Genomic DNA, 12442 nt, shown 5'->3' on the forward strand with positions numbered 1-12442 from the left:
TTGGGAACTTTTCTCTATTCTCCAATTATTCCTGGGTGTGGAGTTCTACATTTCCAGTGTCCTACTGTGGAGGCAATGCACTCTTTATATTGGATCAGGCAGCTCAGCCCTCTACCCCCAGGTACAAAACCCATATATGGAGTAATGTACTTTTCAGGGGAATTTTATCTTTTTCCTAAGTATCAAACTTGTTAAGTAAGTCAGTTAAAGTTGTCTTCACTGGAGCAACTTTGCACTTTCCCAGGTTCCTCTCCAGAGACGCAGCTTCAGCAATGAAATGCAATCTAATGCTATATTTTTAGCAATGCAAAGTCTATAGCCTCTGGTTTTGAGGCAGGAGTCATCGATATTTCCTTTCTTCCTACAACTGCTAAGGTGATGACATCACTGGAAACCATGTCCTTATATTTATTTCAAACCCAGGCCACACCTTCTGCTTAATCAAAGGTAAGTTGTGGGAAGTTAGATGATTCTACATATTTCAGTAACAACCAAGCAGATGAGTACTAGGAACCAATGCAAACCGGTGAATGTTTTCATTCTTCGCAAGGTTTCTGTCTTGCAAGGAAGCTTTGCCTGTAGAGGAAGTGGTTTTGATTCCTTCATTCAAGCTAGAAAACTCTAGGTTGCAGGATTTGAGGTCCAGCAAAACTTTTAATATAGTCAAGTGACTTCCATGTAGAGAGAGAGGGCACTGATCATCTACCTCAAGTTAGTGAAAACAATCTGTGTTAGAAGGCTCCAAAATCTGTTTCTTCCAAAAGCATAGATTGAGTTTGTAATAATAGTTTCTTACTTATATTAATGAGAACACCTAGAAAGCTCAGTGAAGACTGGGGGTTCTGCAGTCACCTGTTTAAGTTCCCATAAGCTAAATAAGTAGACCATAAAAAGAAGTGCTGTTGTCCTATTTGACCACATAGAAACCAAGATACAGGAAGGTTAAAGTCTAACTGTTCTAGCTTTCAGTCTTCACAGGCTTTCATTTTGAAAATTATTGTCGGGAATCATCATTTAACAGGCCATGATGAGAGTACTCCCAGTTAAGCCCTTGGTGACATACATAAAAACCTTTTAAAAATCTCATGTCACTTGTTAGCCCAACATCAGCAAAATAATTATATGGAGTGCACAGTTGCCCATAGCTTCCAGTTTTTCATGCCCCATTGACTGAAGACTAACCAGAGGACCAGTGTGGAGGAAGATGGGCAAGAAGTGGCTGGCAGTGAGGTGTGTGCTGACTGCTTACAGGTGCTCCACTCTTCCCAAGGAGCCCCAAAGACACATGACTCCTTGTGGCAGCTCAGGCAGGTGTGATTTGGTGTCAAACTCATCTAAAATTTTCTGTTTGCTACCAAACTATCTGTTTCTATACTCTCAGGTCTAAGCCACATACCCACACAAAAAGGGGATGAAAGTAAGGCAAGCCAAAAAGCCTTTCCAGTCATTGCATCCCACATCAATATGAAAACAGGCAGCAAACATCAGATAATTTAAAAGTCAGAAGTTTTACCTGCAAATCAACTGGAAATTTCACTGTGTTGCTCTCTGAGTGGAGCCTTGAAACTATACTGGTTTCAAGGGGTGTTTTTGTTTATGAAACCACATTAACAATTGTTGAGTCGGAGTGAACTTTATAACCTCCAACAGCTGCACCATGCTCTGTGCTTCACTAAGAGTTATTGATAATGATTGTGGGCTGACCCATGCCCCTCAGGAAGTGGCCAGATTTATTTTTTTTTTAAAGCAGATGTTTTATTTTGCCCGAATATCTTTACACTGTACAGGTGTCCTCAGTGTGCCTGAAGAGTGGCAAGCAAGACCAAGGGCAGAGCATTTAAGTCTGGAGTCATTAAACAGGGGTGGAGGGAGAGAGTAGAGATTAAGCTCTTCCTTACGGACTGCTTTTAATATTTCTGTCTTTAGCCTCTTGCAGATTTTGTGGTACAGCAGCTGGGACCTATCTCAGTGCTGCACACAGCAGCAGCCACTGATGAACTTTGTGCCAGGCACAGAGCACAAGCCCATCCTGGGGCAGGCTCCTGGCCTCTCTGCCTCTCCCACCTCTGCTCTTTCAGCCTGGGAGCTTGGCCACCCGTGGCAGCCGCTGAAGCGCTGAGCCCCTGAGGCACTGCCCATCCAAGGGAACAGGGAGCAAATCCATCCCTGAGGTTGCTTCAAGGTGCAATTAACTTGAAACTTTCCCTTTCCATACCAGTCCTTCCTTCATTTTTATAGCTTATTCCCAATCCACAGCTTCACTGTAACTGCTAGACAAGTTCATTCAGAAGCATAATTTCGCCTTATACTGTGCTCACCCTGAAGTAATTTTCCCCTTGCTAGATACTGCCAGGCAGGATCTCCCGACTCTGGACCCATTGCTCTGGCCATGCTTAACAAGGCCCCTCAGAAAGGTCGTGTTTACCAGCATTTGTCAACCGTCTTTGCAAAGTCTTTCTCCCTCTCATCACACCCCTGGAGCAAACACATAGAAGTGAAATCGTTTCTGCCTACAATCTTATGATCACCTTGACTGTTTCTCTGGGATGAAACACCCCAGGCCCCAGTAGCCACACATACAGCTATCACAGACCCTCAGCTTTTGTTTATTTATTTTAGCAATCACTGTTCAAAACTGGAGCTAAGTGCAGCCAAGGCAGAACACATACCTTGATCTGAAGATGTAATTCTGAGACAACTGAGCCCAGCAGGTCCCACCTTCTCCTGAGGCAGAAGGTCAGGCGAGCTCAAGCCAGGCTGGAGAGGGGCTCCTGACATTGTGGCACCCTGGCATAACCGCTTCTCTGCAGAAGTGGTGCCGTTGGAGGTGAAGGAGAGGGAAGACGTGCCTGTCACCTCTGCAGGTGTCCTTGGTGCTCCTGTGGGGCTCTGACATCCCTTTTCCCTCTGCTGCTCTCTGACATCCCTTTTCCCTCTGCTGCTCCCTGAGACGGGAAGGGATCCTCCTAGAGCTCCTGCTCACCCATTGCATGCCACCTCCTTCTCTGGGGCAGAGTGATCCAACTCCGCCACCTCTCATCCTCAGGAGGGACAAGGAGGACACATGGCACAAGGGAAGCATTATGGGAACTGCTGCTGTGATTAATATCCAGCTGAGATTGTGGAGAATGGTAAGTAAGGAGTCTGAGTAAATGAAGACGAAGGGTAAAGGCAGGAAAGGGGAGGCGGTGCACCGAGCATGCTAGAGAAGAGGCTTGTGAGCCCATGGGAAGGCCAGGACAGGGCTGGCCCCAGGAGTTGTCTATGAAGCCAGCTGTGAGTCTGGATATGTCAGCTGTCTGTCTCTCCAGTCCCCACCACCCTGGGAACGCAGAGTTTTGATGTCTCACAGTGGGATGCTGTGCCCAACCTTGGAAATTTCCTCCCTGAGCATAGGGCAAGACTTTCTTTTCCTGTCCTACCCTAATATCGTCCTTCTGGGACCTTCCACACAACTATCAAATTGCAAAGGGAATTAACTTATATTTTTATAAGATAGCAGGGCTGGCTTTCTGTTCCTCACATTGTTCCTTGCATGAAACCTCACAGGCCTAAACAGAAGTGTTATAAATCTAAAAAAATGCTTGGAAGGGGTCTCCCACCTCTCCTTCAAAACCTAATGGTGCGACAGGAAAACTAGTTACTAGAAAGCCATCATTGTACCACTCACTTTATCTTCCCTATTCCGCTCTTTATTTTAAGAAAACACTGAATGCATGGAAATAATTTTTTCCAGTTTGCAGACCCTGAAATTTTTCTAATGGGCATTGTATAGTGAATTGGACCCTGTTGACAGTAAGTTTTCTTTTCTAAATTGCCTTTCACAGCCCCTACAGAAGTACTCCAAGGACCCCAGGATTTCTTATGACCACAGATTGAAAGCCTCTAGCCTAGAGGAACACACCATCTACAGCAGGTGCTGTCCAAGCTTCCTAATGATATACCAGTCTGGGCTTGCCAGCACCCTATGGCTCTTGCTGCTGACTGCTCCTGAGCAGAGCAAGCTTGGTAGCCATAATGGGACATTCAGCCTTGTGTGATGCTAGCATAACATGCCCAGAAGGCATTAAGTGAAGACAGTCTAACAGGTGACCATCTGATTGCAGCTATGTTTGCATGATCAGCTTAACTCACTTCCACGTCCTCCAAAGTGCCTTAACTCATCCTAGGTCTACATATTAATATTTCTAACTTGTGCAAACTCAGAAGTCTGGAGCACAGTCTTGGCTCATCACAGCATGCAAGGCACAGCTAGGACACAAATGCTGGTCAAGGACGTTGTGTTGATATGAAGGTCTGCTCCAGAAGCCAGGCTTATGGAAAAACATGCTCGGTCCATTCACATTTTATAAATGACCCTAAGATCCAGAAATTTTTGAGCATCCCTCTACTTTTGCAAATTTCTCAGTCTATGTTTGTTTGGCTTTGTGTTTTTTCAAAACCATTTCTTTTTCCCTTGTCTGGGTGTTCACAACTTATTCTGACAATACAGGGGGCCATTTGAGAGGTTTTGTTTGTTTTTTAAAGAAAATTTCTCTGAGGCAGAAGAACCTATAAATGAAAGCCACTAACTAGCCAGAGAGGCACTGTGAAATTTTAATAAATCTTTAGAAGGAGAAAAAAGTAAATTTTTTCTTCATGGATGCAAGGAAAGAGTATCTTTATAAATGGCTGTAAGGGAGAAAGAGTTGAACATAAAGATAAGAAGTAACAGTGTGAGGAGAAAGTGGGTAAAAAAAAAAAAAATCCTTGCTACAAACCTGAAGCTTTGAATAATACACCAGAGAACTCAGCACAAAGATAAATTGGTATGTGAAACAAGGAGCTTCAGGACAGCCTGAATATTATACAAAGTTAGTAAAAATATCTTCAGAAGTACTTGCATAGGCTTAGCAGGGAAGCTGATGGAATCATGTAATCACAGATACTTCTTTTTTATTTCACAGTGAAAACTGGTTTGACTGGCTGGCTTAGAAAAGCAATGCTCATGTTACTGTAGGACATAAGTGAAAGTCACTTCACTTACAGGCAGCCTTCTGTGTGCTAAACCACATTATGAATGCAAATTTAGCACTGAGAAATGATCAGTGTGTTTGTGTCTGCATGGTGATATAGTTGATTCACTAATAATCTTAACCCACTTTTAATCCCAATAATGCCATTTAATACCAACGTACAACCTGCTAAGTGCATAATTCAGTGGTACCAAGAAGGCTCCAGGGCAACTTACATGCTATATCTCGGTCACTGTAACTCTAGCCACAGGAAACCTGGAAGTTTGTATTCACATTTGTGTTTACAAGGTGTAGACAAACTAAGGTATACAACTTCACAGACAGTTCTGAATAGTTTACAGGAAATTAATAGGAAGTTCCTCACTGTGCTGATGCTCACTCTGATGCTGAGCTCTATCATGCTCATTACTCTCCAAAAAACCTTTAAAAAACTCGACTTGATGACTTGGGGAGCCATCATGTTATATTTAGTTTATTTTCTTATTACTAAGTGTATTTTATGGCTATTGTGGTGTGTGTCCTTCTCTCCTGTTCAAAACCAAAACAAACTAGCATACATTAGGCATTTCAGGTATTACATACAAAGTGAATTCTCACATCACATTATTTTAAAAGCGGGGAGGGAGGCAGAAGGAGATCAAGCTACCTAAAAAAAAAATAGAAAAAATCTTATCTTTGTATTCTTGTCTCCATGAAACAGAAAAATGTACTGAGGGTTTTCACAGGTCCAAGTTTTCTGGGATATAAAACAAATCCACTGTAAGTAATTGTGACATTTTTCAATGTACTGCAGCAGAAAAATACACTGAGGGAAATATTTCAATCTCAAATAATTTGGGAGAGAGGTGTTTTACAACCAGAATTATGTCTGAAAAGTGTTTAAGCACTAAAGCCCCCACTTACCCCTAGGTGACCTCATTGCACTCAGAGGCATTTCAGTAGTCTAACTGGGGGCACCGTTTGTTTCTTGAAACATCAGTAATTATCTGATCAGAGAGTTTTTGAAAATTGAATAGACAGCTGCTTACAATTGATATGGTTCCAGCTTCACAGTGCTGCAGTGCTTGACTCATTATGGGGAGATATATCTTTTATCCCTGCCCCAGTCCTGTTATGTATCAGACTTCCTTGCTTGTCTGCCCACAGCAGTGTGTGCTGGTTTTGGCAGCCTGCAGTGCAGCTAAATAGAGTCAATGGAGACCACCATTTTATTGGTGAGCATCAGCTTAGCAAGCAGAAACAGTTATGTTCTGCTTTGAACACCTCCTTTCACCCCAAGGCACCCGCTTCAGGGAAAAAAAAAAACAACACACATTAAGACCTGAAAATCCACATTTACCTAAATTAAGGTGCCTTGCCAGCAATGTAGGCCTGATCCAATCCTTGTTAAAAATCAGCTGAGGGATTTCTAGCGATTCTAGTGGCATCAGATCAACCTCTTAGAGGAGCAGGTGCCTCCTCCCTTTTTTAAGCAGCAGGTTCTGTTTAGGTACTGCATAACAGCATGTGCAGAGGCCAACTGCAAGTCAAGCTTGAGATGAAACACTGGTGGTGTTGTCACCACCTCCCATATTTTTTTAAAGCTTCATATTTTGCAAGTAATATCCTGTAAATTTCTTCACTCCATTCTTTGTCTGGAGAACATGCTGATATTATGGACAGAGTAAGAAAAGTGGACTGGAGTACTACATAATGGTGAATGCCATAAAAGGTAAATTGAGTTCAAGACACACCTGAATCCTTGCACAGCTTTGGGCAGACCTTTATAGCTCTTAGCAGCTCAGTCAATTGACGTTTGTGGGTAGTAGCCTTGGTAATAGTGGCTGATCTCATGCCAATAAGGACCTTAAAGAAACCATCAGTGGATGCTCTAAAGGTGTATTTACCTTACCAGAAAGACTTCGAATCATAGAACCACAGAACAGTTTGGGTTGGAAGGGACCTCTAAAGGTCACCTAGTCCAACCCCCCTGCTGTGGGCAGGGACATTCAACTAGATCAGGTTGCTCAGAGCCCCGCCCAACCTGACCTTGAAGGCTGCTGCTGTTTTAAGTGGAGATGTGAGAAGGGGCATGAGAGTTACCTGGATAGCAGCATGAGCCTTTTTTCCCTCCAGCGAAGTACAGGCAGAATTTGGTTCAGTCCTGAGCATTCAATAACCTTCTTCTGTTCATAGACACTCATGGATGTGACTCAGATTCTGACAGATAAACACTCCCAAGGGTGCCCTAGCACTCAGTGCCTTCATCCCCAAGGAAACAGATGCCAGTCGGCCCAGGCTCACAAGCAAGAACCCAAGACTACGTTTGTTTTCAGCGTTGCCCAATCCACCAGAAGTTGATTGAGCAACAGCTATAATATAAAAATTTAGGTCAGTAACTGGAATAGAAGGAAAAATAAAACTCAAAAAGAAACCTACACACAGCAAAGATAACTTAACAAATTCATTTATTGACTTCAGTGGCAAAAAACTGTGAGGTGGCACTGCACGTTTCTACCTTGCTGCTTGCGCATGTGTTTGGATCTGGTGGCAAGATTTCTGTTCTTTTTCGATTATAATTTTTAAGCTCATAGGAAAACACACAAAAATAACACTGGAGTTTAAAAAAAGACATTAAACACCAGTCCATGGATTGTTTGTCCATTTCTTCTCAAAAACCTAGCAAATGGGAAAGCAGAAAGACCTGAACCAGGAACTCCACACACACCCCCCCCCCCCCCCCAGCATGCCCTTATCATGAAGTTGCAAGTCATGGTCTTCTTTGCATGCTCTCCTTCCTGCTCCTCATATCTTGGTGTTCTTGGGCACTACATTGCATATCTTGAGCATGGCATTGCAGCCCTGGCTCTGGCACTGGCAGTGTGAATAAATGCAGGCGGCTGTCATTCTTTGTCTTGAACTATTGGCATCAGTACCCCTGTGCAGCTGGCATGCATGGAGTGGAGGATCAAAGTCATGTAGGAAGCTTGCTGCAGGATTCTGGTGGGTTGTATAGAGCAGCGGACTGCTTTGCAGGGGGCTGCAGAGTGGCTGAAGAAGTAGGGAACTTCCTTATCAGATAAGGGAGGCAGGACTGAATTTAAGCATCTCTGGGTTATGCAGGAAGGTTTTCCATTTTGGAGTTTTAGACATGGAACCTGAAGTCCTTAATATAGTTTTCAAATCATGTCCAAATGACAACATTCAAGGAAACTTAGCAGGACAAACTGGTAGAATTTCCTAACTTTTCAGTGCCTGACAATTTGTTTTGGAGAGACACACATACAACAAAGGGCCTTTCACAGAAAAATTAGTCCATTTAATATAATGGTCTTTGTGTAAACAAACCAGTGGGGAAAAATAACAAACCATTTTGCATTTTGCACACTAATGGTTGAAACTGGATAAAGCTTATGCTCTAGAATCTCCAGAATATTTTTATCAAGTAGATGGAGAGTTGTTTAGCTTCACTGTAGGGCAAAAATTGAGGATTTTTATATAATCCAGTTTAAGTCTTTACACTGTGATCCAGTCAGTCATCTCTTGACCAGATTCATGCTACTTGCTGACTATTCCTACTGGTTTATGGGTTCCTAACAGTGTAAGAAGAAAACAATGTATTTCCAGGAACATGAGCTGAATGAAATATCCCATATATACAGCTAATTCACACTTATGAAAAAGAATTCTTCTTTTGTAGAGTTCAAAGACCTTGACCCAAAACAAATCTTTCTGAAGTCAGAAGGAATTTTGGGAAGATTGGATCTTGCTGTCTTTATTTAATGAAAATGTTGTCATGAAGGCTGTTAAGAAATCAAAGATTTACTGTCTGTCACAAGTCAACAACGTTGAAAGAAAACAGAGGTCTCCTGCCCTTCCACTATCATGCTCAATCTTACATCACAGGAGAAGCAGTTCAGGTAACCTGTATACTTACTAGGACTGGTAAAACGTGATGGTGAAAACTAAACATAAACTTTTAAATTGAACTGATTATCTGATTGTATCTTCTTTTGTTTCTGTTCTCCTCCTTTTTCAGTGTAACCGCTAAGCCAAAATGTATGCAAACAAATACGTTAAATCTAAACTAAGTATACACAGAACTCCATAAGCTGTGCCATGCTATCAGGGTACAAGGTTTCAGGTTAGTTTCTAAGATATTACTACTTATGACTCTTAGAGATATAAAAGAAAACATAAGACCAGGGTCTGTAGCATAGCTCATTTTTATTGTTTAAACAGTTTTTGCATAGGAAATATATCCGCTTCCAGTAATTGACTGCAGTATGAGCAGCTGCTAGCAGTATAGGCTGGATATAACAGTAACAATCACATTAAGTCAAGCTTGATTTACACCAGTTTAAAACTTGCGGCAGTTGAGTTCATTTGTAACCTAAAAAAAAGTACCAAAAAGAACATTATTATCCTCCAACCAGGCACAATAAAAACCTTTGTTAACAGTCAGGCTAAAACCAGGTCTGATGCCAGAGGGCCCTAATTCCAAAATTAAGTAGCTGTACTGTAATGCATCCTACTAGTGAAGGTTCATTACACAAAGACTGTGAACGCACCTCCTTTTTAATTAAAATGTAACCTTCAGGATTTATGGCCTACAGTATGGGGAAAAATGCCAAAAGTTTTAAAATGGATCAACCCTGGTGTGTAGCTAGCAAGCAATAACTGACTACTTGTCACCTACAGTTGTACTAAATGTATCTAAAGAAACACACAGCCCTACAAAAGTTGTTCTCAGAGAAATATCATTGAGATGGGGTGCCTCTTCCCAGCTTACTAAAAGTTCTATATGATATAAGCACAAATTAACAGCTTGATGAAGACATAATCTAATGCAGCTCTTGAGAAGCCTATGCCTGGGATCAAGGGACCCCTCACATTCTACAATGTTGTAGAGATTTTTTTTTTCTTTGAAGAAAATGTTATCTGAAACATATTTACAACTGAACTCAACAGAGACTGTGAAATTGAACAGGCACTGCTCATTTGTTTGAGTTTTTTGGTAAACATTTTGCTGGTTTTTGTTTCTTTCTCATTTTGCATCAACTTTTATCAGTCCATGCAACTTCAATGCCCTCAATGAAGAATGCATAATAAGCCATACTTCTTAAAAAACTTCCTTCTGCATATAGAGATACATTTGCCACATCAGTCCCTGTAGCACAGTTTTCAAAACCATTCTGTCAAAAATACAGTAATACAAAGACTGGCTTTAGTGTCACTAGCTCACACTGCTCTCCATTTATTTAGGCCACCTTTTGTTTTACTGTTACCCTATCATGCAATAAAAGTATCAAAGGCTTATTCTAGGATATTATGATGCTAGTGGCACTGAAGCCCTTTTCACAAATTCAACATACATTTGAATTGCAACACACAGATATTTCTAAAGAGTAATAACTAGTGAACCCTTTTCTCATTAAAAAAAAAAAAAAACAACTACTTACAACCATTGAAGAAAAAATTGCAACAAAAAATGTAAAAATTGACCGTCTCCAACTTGTCCCCTTTACTATTAACAATGTGACCAACAGAGCTGTGGCATGGAAACAGTACAAAGAGTTGTCATGGCAATAAGTTTGGCTGATGCAAAGGTCATTGTGCAGGGTTAAAGGGCAAAATCAGTGGTCCGTGTTATCCTCCAACTGCAGTGCTCCACCACACCCACACAATTTTGAGGAATTAGAAAAAACTGGGGAACTAGCAGAAAGTGCAAATAAGGAGGCAGTTTTCAGCTCCTTCAGCATGGAGTAGAACATTCAACTTTGAGCTTTTCCTGTTTAACTTGATTAGCCTGCATATGATTTTACTCTCTCTTTTTTTTTTTTTCAAGTTTTCTATAGAAACCCAATAAAAAAGTCCAGGAGCATGCAGCTGGTTAATGTTAACAAAAGACCTTGACAGGATCATATAAACTATATTGGATGTCATGCTTGGGGCCTTACTGCCAGCAACATTAGAGAGTTGTTTCATTAAAAGTGAATACTGTACACTGAATATGGGATAACTTTCTGCAGCCTTCATAATCTCACACAGTAAATATAATTTAGATTTAGGTACAGAACACACTCCGGTGTCACAGCTGAGTATGTCCTTGTGCAATCTCTTTCATTAAGTCCTTATGAAGCTACAAGTTGCAAATCCAAAATTCTGCTCCCTGAGGACACAGCTATGTGAGACATTAAGTACTGTTTTAGTTCTCTGCCTATCCTGAATTGCTCTGTGAACCTAATCTTAAATACCATCATGTAACAATCACAAAAACTTTTGCTAAAGGCCATATATACTAATAAAAAGACAGTGGTGCTTCCAACATTTTGAAATGCTCTGAAAACCAACTTTTCCAATACTAAATACAACAAAATAACCTTCATAAAATATAACTTTTCTCCATTTACATTTTTAAAGGATTAGTAACCTATGCTTTTCAAGCACAGGAATCTGCGAAATAACTCCTAACATGGACAGATTTTTTTTTTAATACATAAATTAAGAAACTGGAGAGTTTTAACCCAAGTCCAGTTTCCAAACAAGGAATATTCTTGTTTACTTTAAAAATGGAAACGGCATGCATTTCCATTATAATTGTTAAAAAGTTAGCTTTACAAACAAGGGTATTTTAATTAAAAAAAAAAAAAATTCTTAACAAAACTATACAGTGTACAAATTACTGTCTACAAGGTAGGCCGTTCATTCAGAAGATCCTCCTTTCTTCTCGCTACTTGCAGCTTCACAAATTCATTCACATATTTTCAATGGAGCTGCCCACCTGAACATCACCCCACAACTATATTGCTATAATTAATATTTTTGCCATGTCTTTATGTACAGTCTCCTTCACTGCCTTTTTTTTTTTCCCTTAGTCAAGCCTCAGACGTTCATGTCACTCCAGGGGAAACACACTTCAGTGGCACAGCCATGAGGCCAGGGCTGCAAAGCAACTTAATAAAGGCAGAACAGTGCACATAGAACGGGGTGGCTCGATTTAGTCAGAATACACTTCCTGGTGAAGGAGGAGGCCAGAGACTGGATTTGAGTTCTCAATCTCATCTCAATCTTTTGACTGCTGAGCTTAAAAAAAACAAACAAACAAACAAACACAAAAAAAACACCAACCCAAAACCAAACCTACAATAAATGAAAAGTTCATTTTCTTCCAAACAGGCTTTTCTATTAGAGAGGCAGGTGGAAAAAACCCACAGTTGCTTAACAACTCAATTCATTCACATGGAAGGAAGGAGTTCACTTTTTAAAATACTGCATCGTAAGCTCGATTCTTTTCGTACAGGAGGTCAGAGATAACAAAAAAGCTCTGTAAAGGGCATCCATCTTCCTACAAGGGCAATCATCATTTTGACTATTGCACTTTGAAGCCTGAACTTGTTTCAGTTTCATCCTGGTGTGCTATTAAAAGCTTAAGGGGGGACACCTTG

The sequence above is a fragment of the Aptenodytes patagonicus genome, chromosome Z, assembly GCF_965638725.1.
Source record: "Aptenodytes patagonicus chromosome Z, bAptPat1.pri.cur, whole genome shotgun sequence".
NCBI classification, from domain to species: Eukaryota; Metazoa; Chordata; class Aves; order Sphenisciformes; family Spheniscidae; genus Aptenodytes; species Aptenodytes patagonicus.